At 41.4% G+C, this 20793-nt stretch overlaps 1 pseudogene; it reads right to left on the bottom strand.

Moving 5' to 3' along the window:
• Positions 1–1156: 1156 nt before the first annotated feature.
• Positions 1157–10248, bottom strand: LOC131264595 (DNA repair protein RAD50-like; annotated as a pseudogene).
• Between the last annotated feature and the right edge of the window lie 10545 nt (positions 10249–20793).

Below are 20793 nucleotides of genomic sequence, written 5' to 3'. Positions count from 1 at the left end.
TTAAACTGAATGTATGCAATTGGTGATACATTAATTCGTTAAATTCAACCTATGAGTATTTGAACCGTAGTTTGTACCGTTAATTTCGGCTACGCAATCAACCTAGCGGGTGCGGTATGAGAGGGGCCCATGGGCCCCAATTATTTCTCAAAACTATAACAAACTCTCTTTTTCGGTACACCTAGCGCAGTCCGCTCGCTGCGCTCGCTGCGGGCGCGCCGCCGTTTCCAAATAATTTCTTCGGCTAAACTCATTGTTTCATGCTGTCCATCATGTGTGGTATAGTTTACTTACTAGTAACTTAACATGTAAAAGTATATTAACCCGCATTCAACCCCCACTGCGTGATTAGTTTAAACCGTCATGTTCTTTTAAGCGAACCGTTAACGACCAAATATTCGAAAAGAATGCATGCGTCGCGCTTTGCATAGCTTCAGGCGCTAAATGTGAACCAGCAGGAAGAGGAGAATCTAGCCCGGGGCCTCATTTACTCTTTTACCGAGATTAAATTCCAATTATTGTTGGCATCGCCATCGAACAGACAAACTTCAGTTCACTAAATGATTTAATACAACATGCGGTAAAAGAGTAAATGAGGCCCCGGGCTAGATTCTCCTCTTCCTGCTGGTTCACATTAAGCGCCTGAAGCTATGCAAAGCGCGACACATGCATTCGTTTCGAATTTTTGAACGCTAACGGTTCGCTTAAAAGAACATAACGGTTTAAACTAATCACCCAGTTTAGGTTGATTGCGGGTTAATATACTTTCACATGTTACTAGTAAGTAAACTATACCACACATGGTGGACAGCATGAAACAATGAGTTTAGCCGAAAAAATGATTTGGAAACGGCGGCGCGCCCGCAGCGAGCGAAGCGAGCGGACTGCGCTAGGTCTACCGAAAAAGAGAGTTTGTTATAGTTTTAAGAAATAAGGGGGGCCCGTGGGCCCCCCTCATACCGCACCCGCTAGGTTGATTGCGTAGCCGAAATTAACGGTACACACTACGGTTCAAATACTCGTAGGTTGAATTTAACGAATTAATGTATCACCAATTGCATACATTCAGTTTAAACGTCCACAAGAGGTGTAGCCACGATCGAAAACATGGCGGCCGGGGCCTCATTTACTCTTTTACCTTAATCTCTTTGAAGCATTAACGCCATCGAACAGTTTTCAGCAAAATTGTGGTTTGTAGCTCATCAACCGAACGACGCTCCATCTGGCGTCGTTTCGATTGGCATTCGTTCTCGAGGGATGCTTTCGTTTCACGCAGCTCGTCGATGGCTTTCTGTGCCTTGACATCCTCTTCGTCGAATGTTTTGCTCATCGTTTGCACGTTAGTTTCCTCCTTTTGCAGTGCATCGCGAACGGAACGAAGGGCCGCATCCAAGTTGGCACCGCCGTAATCATCGTTCAACTGTAGCTTCAACTTTTCCTTCAACGTCGCAATTTTTTTTCCCGCGGTCTGCCTGCAGTTCACGCTCGTGATTCTGTTTCTCTAACAGTCGTTTTTTTTACACCCATTAACTGTAGTTTGCGCTTCAAGGACTTTTCTTGCGATCGCAATTTTTGCAGAGCGGAATCTTCCATATCCAAGTCGGAGCGCTTGGATGCGAAAGTCTGTTGGAAAAGTATTATTTCAGCTTGAAGTTCCTCCAACGACCCTTCGAAAAGTTGGCTGATCTTCGATTTCAACTGGCGTTGTTGCTCATGTTTGCCTTTGATTCTATAATGAAAAAAAGAATGTATTATACAACATAATTTTTTGGAATTGGGAAACATCAACAAAGACTAACTTGGATGACAATTCAATCTTTTTAGCCATAAGCGAAGAATACTCTCGTTCAACTAAGGCCAACTGTTCCAACTTTTTCTGAATCGGTTCAATGTCGCTGTCCAAATCAGTGACCGTCTGTCGCAGTTTGGTCAGCTTCTGTTCGCCACTGCCCAGCTGTAATTGCTTAGCATCCGCCTGCTCCTTGATGTGCTGCAGCAGCTTCAAATCCCCAAGTTTCTCTTTCTGCCTCTCGGTGTATACCTTGGACATTTTTGTCAACTTATCAATCGCCACATTGTACTCAGTCGTACCGAAGATGGCATCGAAACGTTTCTTCAGCTCCTTGGGCTCTTCTAGTGGCCAGTTGGAATCTTCCTGATGGCAAAAGATGACGTTGTTCAGGATAGCCTTCGACACGCCCATCGCATCGCACATATCGTTGTTCAGATCGGCCACCCTCGAGCGAGTCATCTATGTTTTGGTGTTTGTCTGAGCATTTTCCATCGTTATGGTGGAATCGAGTGATTCAAACATTGGGTTGGTCCCCTTGTGGGTAATCTTCACGGACCGGATAGCCGTCACGCTGTTGCCGGTAACGTCCTTCACTATCAGCTTCACCTGGCCCAAACTTTCGACCGTGTTGAAGATTTTGGGATCGTGCACAAACCCGATTCCACGATTGGTCCCCGGCGGTACCTCGCCGGTCAGCCCGAACTTCAGGCATTCTATGACCGTCGTCTTACCACAACCGTTCTGTCCCACGATTAGCGTCAACGGAGAACGAAAGTTGATTTTCTGCCGGCAATAAACAAGCGCACACTTGTGAAAATTGGTAACCCTGATTAAAGCTTGATGGCGTACCTACCTGCACATCGCCGCTCTCGACTCCGAAGCTGCGTATTCCGTATTCGTATACATGTTGAAAAGAATTCTACGAGCTATTTAAAAATCTCAATCGACCTGCTTCTGGACTAGTGAAGGAAGCTGTAACTGTATAACTAGCTACTGTTGCTATCCTTTTGCTAAGGATACTATGGATGCAGGATGGTAGGGGAAATTTTTCTAGCGCTGAACGAGTTTTTGGTAGTCGATGGTTACTTTGGCGAAATAAAACAAAGTAAAACGTGAACGTGCCACACAGTTTCTTTCACTCAAAGAGTTCGAAAGGAAGGGATTGAAACATTTTTCTGATGCGTTGAGAATATGTTTCTGCGCATCGCCAAATACTTTCCAGCACTTAACATTACAAACGGCTCGTGATGGTATTGTAGGATAACGTTCTCCTGCATACGACAGCATGGCATGGTCGTACAGTTGTGTATTTTTATCGCAATCATTTAACTAAATTTTTATCGAAAAAAGCTTCTTTTTTGCCACATGTTGGCAACAAAATAGTGCTTCACAATTTGAAAAATCTGAACTGGCAAATAAAGCGTGTCCCCGAAAGTATAAGCACGATTTCAAAATTAGGTAAAAAATAAAACCTGTTCCAGAAACTGAATTTTTGTTTCATAAATTGTTTTTGGGTTCTGTTCTGGACTATTTGCGAAAACCAAAAATTTTAAAAATTTAATCGTATGCTAATGATCGCACTTTTGATCCGTCGCCTTCGATATGGCTCAGCACAGACTTGTCGTGAACGGTTTTCGACACTTTTGAACGGTTTTACAGTTGTTTTGAAAACTGTCGATGTTTTCCGCAGCTTTAAAATGTTTTCTCAAGTGTGCTTTCGTTAGCGCCCTAAACATCTCAATTGGTCTGGTCTTGGTCGACTCATCGTCGAGCTGATGAATGAGGATTGGCGGCACAGCAGCTTGTCGTACAGCTTCCGGGCCCGATATTTAACGCATGCGGCCTGATTTGCCCTCTCTTTCGATTTCTTTTGGTTTTTGTACGATTTTAAATTCAATTTTGCCTTGGCACATTGGACGTTTTTGAGGTACCCATTTGTTGAGCCACATACACCCTTTGGGATCGGGTAATCACAGTAAATAGCGAACGCAGCTTACGAAAGGCTTAGCTTCTATCTGGGCCCATAACCTGTTGGCTGAGCTTGAATAAATGAGTGTACTACACACGAGGGTTCCGTTCTACCTAACGGTCAAAGCTCAACTAATTAGTAAATTAGCGCTTGCGGAAGCTTTTTGCAGGAAATGCGGCGTCATGGCGTTGGACGAGCCGACGACGAATCTGGACCGGGATAATATCGAATCGCTGTGCGAATCCCTGCGGGACATCGTGACGGAGCTTTATGCTCATTGTCATCACGCACGACGAAGAATTCGTGACGAAGTTGAAGAAGTTCGATACCTATTATCGCATTTCACGCAATGCCGAAGGTAAATCGGTCATCAAGGAAGAACAGTTGTAATACCTGGATCTTCATTCTTACATTCTTTTCTATATTTACGGCATTCAAGACCCTGTATTACAGGTAATCCTCGCAGGTTATTTGTAATCGCAGGTCTGTATTGTTAATGTTAAATTTATGTTATTTCATTTGTTCTTTTATTATTCTTATCATTCCGTTTTCTAATCGCATCTAACGCTACGCTTTGTGTTACAAACGCGTAACGTTTGTAACGCTCCGTCCCACGAGCTGCCAAATTCCGATAATCTTCGGGCTAGCGGCCAACTTCGGGCAAAGTCAGGTGGTGGGGGGCGTCGGCCGGTATAAAAGGAGCGCGCTCGCGCAGGAAACCCTTTTCCCTGTAAAATAGACTGGAAATAAACAGTGAAAGTTTTAAAACGCCGCCAGTACGGCAGTTTACTAAAAATCATAAGTTTTATTTACCACCACTTACACCACAGGGACGAAGCGGTTGCTTTTGCAACACTTTGAGTTACCAATAAATACTCTAAATCTACAAAAGAGGAATGTTTTTATGAATATATAAATACACGCTTATCAAAACCCCTTACCGTTTTATTGAAATGTAATCATCTCGGGGTACTTTTTTTTCGTACCTGGCCACCATCCCAGTCTCCCGAACACGTGCTTTTTCGACAAGCTTGTCGGCCGGGTTTTATTAAAAGCTCGGCGGCCGAAAAATCCGGCGTAGGCGGCCGAAAAAGGTGTCGGTTTTCAAGCGCTTCGGCGTGTCCCTTTAAAAAAGTTCTTGTAAGAAGCCAAAAAGTTGATTCTTTTGGCAACGTTGCCACTTTTACGTGTGGGTTGCTCGCCCTGTGTGTTTGCCTCGCGTATTATTTCTCCGATACACGTATATTTGCTTCTCTTCCAACAGTCTTGACTCTGCATTGCTAGGGAATAGACGTGCTCTCCGTTCACTCGCGAATCATGCGTCGTGGTTATGGTGCGCTGTTGGATCCAACGCTCGACTCAAGTCTCGATGTTCCGTTCAATGCCATGCCTGGGATCTGAAAGTAAATAGTCGGTAATGTCTGGGCTATTCCTTGCCACGAAAACGGACACGTTATACATCAAATATTAATCGATGCTATGTGATGTGCCGTTCGCTTCGTGAACGCATTGCGAATGAAGAACGTTCATTCTTTAATGTGTTTTGACCACTATGAATTGAGGAACGTACATTTTCCACGAAATAGGGGTTTTTTTGACCGACATATTTTTATTTGAAAAATCGTTTGCGCATCATCTCGTAACTTTCTGATGCCGATGGCTCATCAGGGACGTTATGAAGATGATTTAAGGTCCTTACACACGAACGGTAGCTGGAACGATCTTGCGGTCTTCCACAAAATGTTAGTTCGGAACAATACGAAAGTTTTTACTCGTACAGGACGGCTCTAATCCCGTTCTTTCCACCTTGAATCCGCTCAAAAGTTAAAATGTATAACTAACTAAAATTAAAATATCCGAGCATGTTATATATTATGGATTTATGGTTCATCGATCTGCAACAGAATTACAACTAGCAAAAAGATAACAAATTAGAGCAAAACCTAAATGATGGACATCCAGAGGTGCATGAAGCATAGAAAATAACATACGCTTATGGACGCGGTGCGTGGGGACGCAGCGTGTGTGAGTGGGGCGCGGTGCAAGTTCTACGCGTTGAAACGCACACGCTCTCAGCTCGCCGTGCACCGCACACACTCTCATCGCGTGTTCTCTACCCACGTACGAGTGGAAGCAAGAGCGAATGCGAGATTAGAGCGAGAGATCCGAGCCAGTGGCCGAAAATTTTAGGCTGGGATAAACTTCCTAAGTTTTAATTTCTATTTATTTCATTTATAGATTCGATATTTATTTCGACACAAAATCAACAGCATGTTGTATTAAATCATTTAGTGAACTGAAGTTTTTCTGTTCGATGGCGATGCCAACAATAATTGGAATTTAATCTCTTTGAAGCATTAACGCCATCGAACAGTTTTCAGCAAAATTGTGGTTTGTACGAGGGTTGCCTTTTAAGTTTCGGGATATGGAAAAACTAGTGATGCAATCTACCAACCAACAATTTTATCGTAAAGTTTGACGTTTTTGAGGTTATCCGTTCTTAGAACGTTTTGACATACGAACGCTATTTGTGTTGTTAAAAAAATGTTTAAAGTTTCAATCGACACGAGCCTTTTTAGAGAGATCTTCGCTTGTTCAGGTGTTGAAAAACGTCGACCTCTAAGTTTATTTTTTACGTACGGGAATTTAACACTAGAATACATTGCTTTGGAAACTTGCCCGAATGCTTTTTAGGGGTCATTTTGACCCCTATTTTGAAAACGCTATAACTTCATCATTTTTGAAGATTTTTCAAATCCGTAAACTGTTACGTTTTAGTATATTTATTGACTATCTTTTGGCGTTTTTAATTTTTTGATGTACCACTTCACCATTTCGCTAGCTCGGTGTATAACAAAAAAGATCGTTATGAGTCGAATTTTAATCCTTTTCAACTTTTATTCTTTGAAAACGTATCATTTAAATTCCGAAAAAAAGTATGCGCTATGATGTTGATTTATTACGCCACCTTTGAAAAATAATTTCATATTTTTAACTTCACAAATAACGCCACAAATTGATCTTGAAGATGTGGATTTTAACATTTTCCATAGGAAGTTTCCGTTCTGCGCTTTGTTCCGTTATTCCGTACGCGAGGGTTTCGAAGCGTTATGCGCGATGCGTTACTATGAGAATTGGCGTTATTTTTAATCTTTGCGGTCAATTTATGGCGTCATTTGTAATGGCAAAAATACGATTTTATTTTTGAAATGTTGCTCAACATACTAACTTTCTAGCGCACACTTTTTTTCTAGATTGACATCAAAGATTTTGAATGAATAAAAGTTAAAAAAACGCAATTTCAACCTTTTTTGCTATACACCGAGCTAGCGGAATTATGAAGAAATTCATCGAAAAACCAAAAACGTCAAAAGATAGTTAACAAATATACTAAAAAGTACCAGTTTACGGATTTGAAAATTTTTCAAAAATAGTGAAGTTATAGCGTTTTACAAGTAGGGGTCAAAATGACCCCTAAAAAGCATTCTAGGTATAGTCACGTTGGTTCTCGGAACTGGTCGAACAGAAAAATCTGAATTTTTTGTTTTAGATATAACTTTGGATTTTAAGAAAAGCCTTATTTTATTTTGTAAAAATATTCAGCCGTTTTCGAGATATTAAAATCGAAAACTGCGTTGGGGTCAAAATGACCCCAGTTTGGATTCTAGTGTTAAAGAAGTCATTTGGTGCTCATCAAATCAATGTTTTGAGTACTCAAAACTGCAGTTGTTTGAGCCGATGTGTGAGAGCTCGCATTGTCGTGGTGACGGGTGATTCGTCGACGGCGGTTGAATTTATTGATTTCTTGAAAGAGAACTGGCAAAAAAATTGTTGTGTACCACTCAGAATAGACTGTTCTGCGTTGTTCTAGAGGTTTGGTTGCGATATATCCAGTTTTTCCGAAAAAAAACATGCGACCATTTGCTTGGAAGTGCTTCGTGCGTGAACAACTTTGGTTGGATTCGGCTCATTTTGAAACACCCATACAGTCGATAGCAGTTTAGTTTCGGGCTCATTCGCGTAAATCCACGACGCATCATCTGTCACGATATTAAAGACGAGTTTTGAAGCACCGCAATCGTATTTTTCGAGCATTTCTTCCGACCAATCGACACGAGTCTTTTTCTGAGAGATTGACAAATTGTGTGGAATCCAACACGAGCCAATTTTTTTGACAGTTAAATGTTCATGCAATATTAAGTATATGCTGGTCCCAGTAATACCTAAGGTTGTCTCTATCTCACAAAAAGTCACATGACGATCTTGCAATATCCGTTCACGCACAGCATCAATTGTTCTCGGAACGACAACTGATTTTGGACGACCTTCACGAAATTAATCTTAGAGTGAACTCCGACCACGATTTAATTCTCCAAACTATCGATAAATACTGATCATTGATGGAGCTTCATCGCCAAAAGTTGAATTAAGTTCATTCATGCACTACTGCTGTGTCAATTCACGTCGAAAGTTGCAAAAAATAATCGCACGAAAATGTCCACGACCCAATTCCACAATTTGGCGGACATTGGTACCTATCGCGAACCAAGTTAACAACCGGTCGATAAACATATCGACCGATATAATGACAGTAATGGCGGAATGGTATCGCAACGCATCAAATTTATCAACCCGTAAAAACGCGTGTACAATTGCCATGGCTACCGTACAAATCGTGGGGAAAAAATCTAGCAGTTGTTAAAAAAGTCTTTAATTTGCATCGCGAACGAAACATTTTTTTTATATCGACCGATATATTTAACTACTGCCTCAACCCATCCGATATACTAAAAAGAGCTGTTGACCGTGGTAAAATTTATTTTAAAAAATGTAAAAATGTTATTCTGTGTTAATTTTTCGCTTCTTATTATTTTTTAACCATTTTAGCCCATCAAAAAATTTATTTTTCTGGTGAATTTTTTTTTGTTTTAAAATTTGTTTTTTTTTTTATTTAACCGCCTACACGGGTAGTTATTGTAGTTTTATATTCAAATAACAATTGATTGGATTGTCGTATCAGCATGAAAGTTTTAGAATGCCTAGAAATAGTAATTTTGTATCGTTTTGCTAAAGAAAACAAGTTTTTAAACATATTTAAATAATTTTTATTTGCCGTTGTCGGTCGATACCCCTCAAACGTTCCGTATTTCTCGTACTTCGGACCAATTTTCATTTTATAGAGCTGTCGGATCGATTTGTAATTTTCAGTGAAGATACTTAAAGGTGTTTTCCAAAATATTGTATAACTTTTATAATTTCAAAAATTCATTAAGTATATTAATTTGAGGTTCCAAAAAATGTCAACGATATAAAAAAATTAGTATTTTTCTTTTGTACAGTTATGCATTGTGTTCCCTGTTCTTATAAATTCACGTATTTTGTTTTTTGGTTCGTGCATTAACACCCTGACCCTTCTCAATTTTTCTTCCGCCAATAACCCACGCTTATGCTTATGCTAGTTCCACTTTGGCAAGGATTTCTTCAAACAGCCTCTTCGGAACTCGGTAATTGTTAATGAAGCTGAAAAAGGAACATGTTAAAACAGTGGCAACGATTGTTGAGCCAATACGCTTACGTTTTTTTGTATCTTTGGTGTTGCTCGGAATTTATTATCTAAAACACAACATCAATGAATAAATTATTACACACGTTAAAACTTAGTCTAGCTAAAACGATACCGTCCTGGCCAACGGTCGAGGAGCAAAGAGGATGAGTGCTCATGGGAGCTTTCCGGGAAGCCGGCGCACACATCAACAAGATGACAATTGCGTGTCGTCTGTGAGTGGCAATTGGCGCTATACACACACAGGCTCCCAACACGTTTTATCCGATAATTCAAGCGGATCAAAATGCTTCTACAATCGCCTATCTCCTCTTCATTCTCCGCATCATTTAAAAAGAATAATGAATTTATCATTCTAATGTTTTGGATGCTTCAAGAACTATAATGCTTCTCGATACGATAGAAGTCGCACTAATTGTAACGTTGTTAAAAGTAAACAAACTCTAGGTTTCCATGGTAATTTGACAGACGGCGAAACCACTCGATAGGTATTTTTATGGGTTGTTATAATTTTACCGACTGCTCAGTTGAATACATTCGCGATACCAATTCGAGTAGATAAATTTATCGGTCGATATAATCAAACGGGTTGGTAAATTTTATCGACTGCTTTCGCGATAGGTACCATTGACACTTTTGACATTTTTTTAACAACACAAATAGCGCTCGTATGTCAAAACGTTCTGAGTACGTATAACCTCAAAAACGTCAAACTTTACGATAAAATTGTTAATTAACAGATTGCATCACCAGTTTTTACAAATCCCGAAACTTAAAAGGCAACCCTCGTAGCTCATCAACCGAACGACGCTCCATCTGGCGTCGTTTCGATTGGCATTCGTTCTCGAGGGATGCTTTCGTTTCACGCAGCTCGTCGATGGCTTTCTGTGCCTTGACATCCTCTTCGTCGAATGTTTTGCTCATCGTTTGCACGTTAGTTTCCTCCTTTTGCAGTGCATCGCGAACGGAACGAAGGGCCGCATCCAAGTTGGCACTGTTTCTCTAACAGTCGTTTTTTTTTCCACCCATTAACTGTAGTTTGATATTGTGTGTAGTTACAGATTGTTACTGATTTGGGCTATTTCTAACGGGGTTGTTTGGACACCGAATTACAAACAAAGGTTGGGAATAGCCAATGAGCAATTGTTTTGGTTAGGAAAAGGACAATCTTCTCCATTTATCATACCCGGCTTAATTCGCCTGTGTGAGATGACCTGCAGGCACATCTTATAATATATCCTACTTTCAATTAGGGATATGTTTTACATTTATTCTGATTTCGCTATTGTTCTACATGCAGTATGAGTGCGATAATCTGCGGGCCACTGCATATTTTAAATACCGTAACTATGATGTTCTGCTGTGATTTTCTTTATTTGTAATTTGTGTGCAACAATGTTCCGTGTTTTGTGCATATGTTTTTTTTTGTTTCAATCTGTTCGTAACACCGTGCGTTTTGCGTATCTACCTGTGTTCTATTTCACTTTGTAAAGGATTTTTTCTGTCTTTGTTTTTCATGTTTTCCTTTTATTGTTTGCGTGTTGATTTTTATGAAACCAAGTTGAAAGATACATTTCTGGTAATCCTGGAACGCATGTTCAATTGAACGCGATTAATAATTTTCGTGATTGGAACTGCGCAATTGTGCACATTTCAATTTGAAAACCGTTAAATTTTAAAATAGAATGATTTTGAAGATGAGATTTTGCATCATTTTAAGTGCATCGCAAGTAAGGACATCACCCTGAAAATTTCACACTTATCAATCATTTCAAACACTCCTTTTTTCGAGTGTTCGTTTTGTGAATTTTGCTATCAAAGTATCCCTTCGTTTTACTCAAGCGTGCTGTTTGCCATGGGGATCAAAGTACAGAGTTATAGCTTCAGGTTCCGCAAAATTGGCTGTGGATTGTTTAGGAAATTTTATCATCGTATTTCTTAGGCGCGTGTGTGTGGTTTTTGTGTATGAGCCGGCTCAGTAATTTTTCTACCAGAAACTGACCTGTAGTGCGTTTTTGTAAGAGGTTTTTTGTGATTGTGTTGTGATTGTTTCGGTGATAGTGTTTTGTGTCGAAAACTGTGTCATATGTGCTTGTTTTTAAGTGGTTTTAACTTTTTTTATTGAAACCCTTTTGAAGAATTGTTTGTGCATTTCCGGTATCCGAATATACACAGAAAAAGTGATTCGATCGAGATGAGAAGTGAGTCGTGAACATTTTTTGGAATCATGATGAACGATACAGTTCAGTGTTTCCTTGATATGCCTGCTCAACCGAACGCATAGTGCCCGAGACCGACGTCGTAGTTTATTATCCTTTTCATTTCCCAAAATTTCAAATCGTTTCGAAAACCCCCGTTTTCCTTTTCTCTAATCGAGCAGGTTTCCCCAGGTTAATTGTGGTTGCTATAGCAATCCTTCGATTTCCCCTCAAGCGAGGCTGTTTCTAAGACAATCAATGCAATGCAACGGGATGAGCGTTCGGTGTCGTCCCATACAAAAGTAAGGTTTTGCATCATTTTTGGTGCGTCACTTCATCCAAGTAGGGACCTTACGGTAAAACCTTACACCGTAATGATCACCTCTACGATTATTTAATATATAATGATCATGCTGTCAATCGAAGTAGTCAAATATATGTATATACACATTGATTGTCAGCAGCGCTGACAATTGGACGTCGATGCAAGCTCTAACACCCTTGAGCGTCGATGCAAAATCCAACACTCCTCCTCATCGACGACTCCATCGTTCAACTACTCAAGATTGAGCAACTTGCAAAATACATCGTGCTTTTGCGGTCCCAATGGTTTCGTCATGATGTCCGCTATCATTGTTTCCGTGGGACAATACTCCAGGACGATCTCGCTCCTTTCGCACAGCTCCTGTACGTGGGTTTTCTTCCATTATTCTCGTTTCCGAGTCCAGAATTTCCTTCTCCTGTGATGCCTCTTCGTTTTCCTTATTACCAACGTTTGGCTTCTTTCGAAATTCTGCAGTCAATGGAACCTCTACACAACTTGTTCGGGTAGATTTCCCCAGAAAGCAGCACTCACACACTAGTTTCATGCCACAATCGGTGGTCTTTATCCCAGTGCTTAGCTGTTCTTTGTTGATCCTTTCAATTGCTGCCCAATCGCGGTGTCCCAATCGTCGATGCCACAGATGCTGACAATTAGTGTGATGTTGATCACTGGCTGCTCTCACTGATGCCTCAGCCAATCGTAGATAATACTGACCGTTGACTCGTAAACCAATTGCCACGATGGTTCCATCCGCATCAGTAATCTTGCACCCTTCGCGATCGAAAAGGACACTCATATTTTTCTTCGCCAAACGGTCCACTGAGATTAGGTTGACTTCTAAGCCGGGCACGTATTTTAGGTCAGTGAAAGTAATGTGCCGGTCTTCTTTGTTACCATCAATTACGGTAATAACCGCCTTTCCTTCACCGAGAACCCTTGTCTTTTCTCCATTTGCGAGTGTTATAAAGCCGCCATCAAATTCATTTAATTCTGTGAAAAGCTCTTTGTCATTGCACATGTGACCGCTGGCACCACTGTCGATGATCCAAACGTTGCTGTACCCGCCGTTGACAACAAACGCTGTTCCAGGAATATCGCTCAGTACAGTCTTTGCCTTGCCATTGCTTTTATTTTGTCTTTGTTTCGTTTTGCAATTTGCCATAAGGTGACCTGGCTTCTTGCAAACATAACAGAGACGAGGAGGACGGTGTCGGTTATTTTCCGCTGAAACATGTGCCTTTTCACCCCGACGGTTTGAAACACATTGTCGTTCAATCCGGCACTGGCTTTCATCCGCCAGTTTTGATCGCACCAATTCCGCAGAAATGGCCTCGTCCGATAGACAATCGAGTGCTGTCACGAGCGTATCGTATGACGCGGGCAGACTTCTAAGAATCATACATATTTGTATGTCTGCGTCAAGAGTCATTCCGGCTGCGCTCAAACGATCGAACAATTCGTCAATTTTGAACAAATGCTGTTCAACGTTTTCATGCTCTTCTAGGTTCAATGCGCAAAGTTTCTTTAGCAATGAAACTTTTACCGATCGCGTGTTCTTCTCATGATGTCTCTTGAGAGCATTGAACACGTCATGAGCTGTTACTTGGTTTCTTACTAAGGGGAGCTGGCTGTCTTCCAGGGATAGGATAATATTCGCCTTAGCTTGTCTGTTGTTGGACTTCCAAGCACCATTCCTTTCATCCGTAGCTGTCGGTTTGTAACGAGGCGGTACAACGTTGTCCGAGCGGGCGCGAAAGTGGACCCGACCGAGTGCGTCGTCGTTCGTCACGCGAGAATTTTCGCCGGATTTGGAGGGCCGTCGATTTCGGTAGCAACGTGTTCGGCCCGTGTTGTGACGTGCCAACAACGGTGCGAACGACGTGTGATACCCCGGCGGCAAAATCAGCATGCTTTCTCATTCTGTGCAATTGACAATTGATACCACCAGAACGAGAAAGCATGATGATTTTGCCACCAGGGTACTTCGATCTGAAGTTAGGGCAAATCGAGAACCCGGTCCGCAGCGTGACGTGCCGCTAACGGGGAGGAGTTCCGCGAGTTATCCTAACTCTTCTTGGACGAGGAATTGAGGTGCTTTAGTGTGACCGGTCCGGGTCGTGACGTGCCGACAACGGAGAGTACCACGCAGAAAGCGGGAAACTTGTTGAATTTCCCAAAGTTCCGTCCGAGCCGTGACGTGCCGACATCGGAGAGAAGCCTTTGGAATTTTTTCGAAGTTTAGGGAAGGTTCTTACGAGAAGCCGGTCTGCAGCGTGACGTGCCGCTGAACAGAGCAGAATCTAGCATAAGCTTGGAAGGGTCTCGGGGTATTTCGTATGAACTGGAGCAAAGAATTTCGGGTACTTTACTCACGGGTGTCCTGGTAAAAATAACTGATTTATTCAAAGTTTTGAGCGCTTACACTGTGCCAATCGGTAAGTGGGACGGTCAAAAAAAGAACACTTGTCTGACTTTGCGATCAATTTTAGGGTACTTAGAATTGATAACAATCAATTTCGCTTATCACATCTTCTTTGTCTATCTTTCTACGAAGCATGTGCAAAAAGAGAGAGTAAAAATCAGTCACCAAGCGGCGCAATGATCGAAAAAGTGCAAAAAGTCATAATTTTGCAAGCCAAACGTAAAGTTGGACACTTGCTTTTCAGGTTTAATACGTGGTTTGTTGAACTATTTCCAGAAGTTTTTGGTATTTAGTGTTATTTCTGTTGTAGTCTATGACTGTATGTTGATGCTTGACAACAGTTTTTTTCTAACTTTATTGGACATTTCTGCTTAAATTTCTTCCGATTGCTGTTTTGTTACCAATTTATACTATACAGTGTTTGTAACAAAGTATACTGTACAATTTTACTCAAATTGGCTGTTGGATTTCATGCTGAAGACTCACAAAGATTCTTCTGAACTTTGAGGCTGATTTAGAGTAGTAACTTATGTGTTATTCGTAGCTTATAGTGAGTATGGTTAACCTGGCGGAACTCTTAATCTTGGAATAGTCAAACTATATTTACAATATCTGTCATAATTTTCTTTATCATATGAACGTTGTGATGTGTACCTATCGTACTTTCAATAAAAACAAGTTTTTCAGTTCATTCTGATCACATAAACACCTACAACATTAACAAATGACCTCCAAGGAATAGAAGTTAAAACAACAATTTTTTTAAAACGCGTCAGCTCCGTTTTGCGTTCGAAAACTGCCTGCCTTTCTAACCTAAAGAGTATATGTTTGCTTCATATGTAAGTCATACTTACTGTGACGACAATTACCACATTAAATTAATGCATTTGAACGAGATAGGAAGAGTACCTTTCAACATAATCTAAAATCATCGTCTATATAAGGTTTTGAAAAGTAAAGGCGTTGTTTGCGGGTTCTGCAGTTTCTGGGTATGTTCTGGAAATAGTTTGGAACCTTCAAAATGCTTTCATTGTTTTATTAAATTCTTAAACATCTATAATAGAGGAAAAGTCTTCAATTCAGTTGGTTTTTTGATGAATCTCACATCGGTTTTTTGATAAAAGTTTATTGTAAGATGACCCATTTCAAGTTATATTTTTGTCAATATGGGCTTTTTTATCGATTGTTAGTGTATCGCAAATCAGGAACTTAGGTAAAATTGATGAAACTCGATAACTTTCGGCATTTTTAATCGATTTATATGATAAAAAAGATAATATTTCATTCCTTTCAGTGGTGTAACATATTTCAACCACAAAGTGTAAATAATTTATCAAAATTCATGTTTTGTGTACATATAACAATGGTTAAGTATATCATAAATCATTAGAAAATGATTTGACGTGCCTAAACTAGCTTGCACAACACTTAAGCCGCAGAAATTCTTGGTAATCCCAAGTGTCCAACTTTACGTTTGGCTGGCAAAATTATGACTTTTTGCACTTTTTCCATCATTGCGCCGCTTGGTGACTGATTTTTACTCTCTCTTTTTGCACATGCTTTGTAGAAAGATAGACAAAGAATATGTGATAAGCGAAATTCATTGTTATCAATTCTAAGTACCCTAAATTTGATCGCAAAGTCAGACAAGTGTTCTTTTTTTGACCGTCCCACTTACCGATTGGCACAGTGTATATACTAAAACGCTCCTTAACTTCGAATGAACGTAAGCGAGATAGAGGATCTCGCTCTAACATGCGAGATTTCCTGGTATGGTTCGATCCTTGTTATGCGATCTTCTATTCTACTCTTTCCGCGTGGAAAGCGCGACCTGGATTTTATCTCGTTTACTTAGATCTTTCTAGAATTCTTGCGAGTCCCGATGTTTATGATCTTAGCTTTCGAACGAACGCATCGTTGCGTGAGTCTTATCTTCTCGTTAGTCGACCACACGCATCGCCTAAACCTCTTGGTACCGACGCGTCGTGCCCTTTCCTTATTGTGTTTATTTAGGATCACGATCGCGAACGTACCGAGAGTTTACATGTAAGATCCAAGCCTAGCGAGGTTTACGGGCGGTCCCGTTGGTACCGCGTTATCGGCTATCACCGCTTATCCTTGTTCTCGTATCCTTCGCGCTATCCTAAACTAACGGGCGTTGGAAATACGATCTTTATCGTTGTAGATTTCAGTTAAGCGCGCAAGTTCTTCCGAAGGTTCCCTATCGTAAAACATGATAAATATGTTTCCGGCGCGATTTTCTGCGTCTGGCGATCTCGTCGCACTTAATTTCTGCCATAATTCGGTTAAGCGGTTAAGGTATGAACGAAACATATCGTCCGTTCGTAACACGGTTCCTTTTCTACAACCTCCCAAAGGTCTTCACGCTGCAACAGATTTTCTATCCGCACTTTCCAAGTGCTCCAGTTTGTCCCGTTGAGTTTCTGGAAAGAGATCTTGTTGTCCACCATTTTGTTATTTGTTCACCAAGGCGTAACTGCTTTGCCTTTATTCCGAAGCGCGACCGAATTTTCTTCTTTTACTTGTTATCTTTACACACGTACACGACTCTAACTGGTCACAAGACTGTATAGTAAAAAATACAAGTTAGCCTCTTTCTGTGCCCATAACCTGTTGGCTGAGCTTGAATAAATGAGTGTACTACACGAGGGTTCCGTTCTACCTGAAGGTCAAAGCTCAACTAAAGTTCGTATGCAAATGATCATGCTGTCAATCGAAGTAGTCAAATATAGTTTATATACACATTGATTGTCAGCAGTGCTGACAATTGGACGTCGATGCAAGCTCTAACAACCTTGGGGGTCGATGCAAACTCCAACAGAGCAAACTAAAATCAATTACATTGCCTCTAGATCGACTAGTTATGTGACTACCCCCGCTAGGCAGCTCGAAATATCGTCCTCAAAACGTTCGACACGCGAACAAACGTCCTACTTTTTTGTATGGGGATGAAACAAATGGAGGACGTTTTTCGAGCAATCGCCCTGCTCGTCCTACTCACCATACAAAACTGCTCGATCCCAGTCTCCCGAACACGCCCAGCCCGCAAGATTGAGTTACCTCAAGCACTTTGTATGGCGCCATCTCGCTTCTGCCCACTAGAAAGCAGCCTACGAAACTTCGGTTTTTACCCCTCTTCGCCGTGCTCCATTTCCCTCGTCCATCAATTCTTCCGAGTCACCCATTTTTACTTCGCCAGACCCGATAGAGGATCCTCCTCTCCACCTCCTTCCATTGCCGCGTCTATCAACGCAGTCGGGCCAGCGAGGTGGAAGAATTGTCGTCGTTTTAAAGTTTCCGATTCCCCACCTCGTCCCAACACCGCCGCTTCAGGTTCCACACACCCGGTCCCTCGAATGTTCGCTCCGGCAGTTCGAACTGCCGATCGCTTTCTAGATTTGAAAATTTTGCCAACGGCAGCGATCGATTTTTCAAATCAATTGATTGATTTCCAACTGATAATTCAACATGAAATTTGATTCTGTCTTCTTGTTGAATTTATCGTGATGCGGAAAATGTTTGCTCGCAGATCAGACAATAAGAAATCTAACATGAAATACATTTGCTTCGTAGAGTAAGAAACATAACTTGAACTTGTCGCTACAAGATCCATTTTATTCACTGGAAAGTTAACCTTCTTATTTGAATGAGCGGGAAATTACTTTTTTTTACAGTTCATATCGCGTCACAAAATCACACAAAAAAAAATTCTCACCATTTTGCCAAATACCTGATCGATTTAATATTCGTAATTTCAAAAAGTAATCAATGCGAAAAAGTTCGATTCACATGGTCAACGAACATCTGATCAAAAAGCACGACGTATCGGTGGGTAAAACAAAACCGATGCAGAGCTTCGATAAAACGCTGTTGCGAACAAAACGCTGCAGCGACTGCGAAGAAAGTGAAAGAAAAGTGAACAGGCAAAAGCAAAACCGCACGCCCGCTCTCCAGTGTTTATGTTGCAGTTTTAACGGCGGGAGGAATCCACTATCAAATAGCCTAACCGGTAGCGCGCTTTACTCTAGAACTTTTCACACCCTCCTTGGTTCAATTATTCGATTCGTATCCAAAAATAGAAATGAACTGGCATTCATTCAGAACCCTACAGCTGACTATCCGTTCTGGAAATAGAAACGTGTGATAAGAAACAGGCAAAAATATGAACGATAGCAAAGCGTGTGGGTGTGGGTGGGTGTGGGTGTAGCTTTTTGTTTTTTTTATCAATCTGCTTCGGGTGCTGAAGTGCTGACTTCCCGCTTACAAGCGAGCTATCCGGAACCGACGATCGCAGCCGATCTGAGACGGAGAATCCCCATACAAATTCTCTCAATTTTTCGGGCTGGGCGTGCTTTCTCGATAAGCTTGTCGGCCGGGTTTTATTAAAAGTTCGGCGGGCGAGAAATCCGGCGTTACCCGCCGAAAAAGGTGTCGGTTTTCAAGCGCTTCGCCGTGTCCCTTTAAAAAAGTTCTTATTAGAAGCCAAAAAGTTGATTCTCTTGTCAACGTTGCCACTTTTACGTGTGGGTTGCTCGCTCTTTGTGTTTGCCTCGCGTATTATTTCTCCCTTATACGTATTTTTGCTTCTCTTCCGACAGTAATGACCCTGCATTGCTAGGGAATAGACGTGCTTTCCTTCCACTCTAGAATCATACGTCGTGCTTGTGGTGCGCTGTTGGATTCAACGACTCGACTCAAGTCTCGATGTTCCGTTCAATGCCATGCCTGGGATCTGAAAGTAAATAGTCGGTAATGTCTGGGCTATTCCTTGCCTCGAAAACGGACACGTTATACACCAAATATTAATCGATACTATGTGATGTGCCGTTCGCTTCGTGAACGCATTGCGAATGAAGAACGTTCATTCTTCAATGTGTTTTGACCACTATGAATTTAGGATCGTACATTTTTCCACAAAATAGGGTTTTTTTTTGACTGATATATTTTTATTTGAAAAATCGTTTGCGCATCATCTCGTAACTTTCTGATGCCGATGGCTCATCTGGGACCTTATGAAGATGATTTAAAGTCCTTACACACGAACGGTAGCTGCAACGATCTCGCGGTCTTCCACAAAATGTTAGTTCGAAACAATACGAAAGTTTTTTACTCGTACAGGATGGCTCTAATCCCGTTCTTTCCACCTTGAATCCGCTCAAAAGTTAAAATGTGTAACTAACTAAAATTGAAATATCCGAGCATGTTATATATTATGGATTTATGTTCATCGATCTGCAACAGAATTACAAGTACCAAAAAGATAACAATTTAGAGCAAAACCTAAATGATGGACACCCAGAGGTGCATGAAGAATAGAAAATAACATACGCTTATGGACGCGGTGCGTGGGGACGCAGCGTGTGAGTGTGTGGCGCGGTGCAAGTTCTACGCGTTGAAACGAACACGCTCTCAGCTCGCCGTGCACCGCACACACTCTCATCGCGTGTTGTCTACCCACGTACGAGTGGAGCAAGAGCGAATGCGAGATTAGAGCGAGAGATCCGAGCCAGTGGCCGAAAATTTTAGGCGGATGTTTGTGTCACGGAGGACGTTTTTTAGGACGATTTGCTCGAAATTGCCTAGCGGGCCCGCGAATTATAATTCGACTCAAATCATTGTTAGTCGATTCAAACAGTTTAGGATCAAGTCAGAATCGAATCAAATCAAACCAATCAAACCTGATTCGAATCCTAATCGAATCTTTAGAATCGAAAATCTTTAGAACCCGTCAAGTGGGATCCAAATCTTTAGAATCCGTCAAATCGGATTCGAATCTTTAGAATCCGTCTAGGGATCGAATCTTCGAATCTTCCGAATCCCGATTCTGCCGACACTATCAGTATCGCAGAACCAACTCGAGAAAGACTTCATGTGCGTGCGAAGGACCAATCAAAGAAATGGCTGTGTAATATACAAAAGACACCCTACTGCTTTTTCCCCAATGGAACGATGACTACATCTCAACATCAATGGATTTGCACAAAAGCGCTTCGGGAGCGGGCACGCATCCTGGCGTTACGAAATTCGCTAAATACCATCATACCGACAGCTGCTAATGCGATAAAAGATACGGTCCCATCTAGCCGCCCTCCACTGGGCATGGTGGAAACAAACAATGCTGGCATCAATAACGAACACATTAAAATCCCTGATAAGCTGTCGGTCGGTTCTTTGGTCACTGCGACTTTGACTTCATCGAGCATCAGTATTACATCCGAAGCAAATTGTACCAACGGAAGTGTTAAGGACAGGCTCTTTAATTGGCATCTGCCATCGAATATGCCATATACAGATGATCCGATCAATGAAGAAGATACCTTTTCATCGATCAATTCGCTAAGCCAAAAGTCAGGTCCAACTGGCAATTCCGATGTGAGTATGAACTGCAACATAGACACACAGCAACGGAAGATGCGTACGGCGTTGCCCAATCTACCTATGCCACCTATTTTGCTAGGATCGAATGATCAAAACAGTGATGAAGATTTCGACTTATCGCCAGA

Source organism: Anopheles coustani, chromosome 2, assembly GCF_943734705.1.
Source record: "Anopheles coustani chromosome 2, idAnoCousDA_361_x.2, whole genome shotgun sequence".
Taxonomy (NCBI): domain Eukaryota; kingdom Metazoa; phylum Arthropoda; class Insecta; order Diptera; family Culicidae; genus Anopheles; species Anopheles coustani.
This window is presented reverse-complemented; position numbering and strand designations above follow the sequence as displayed.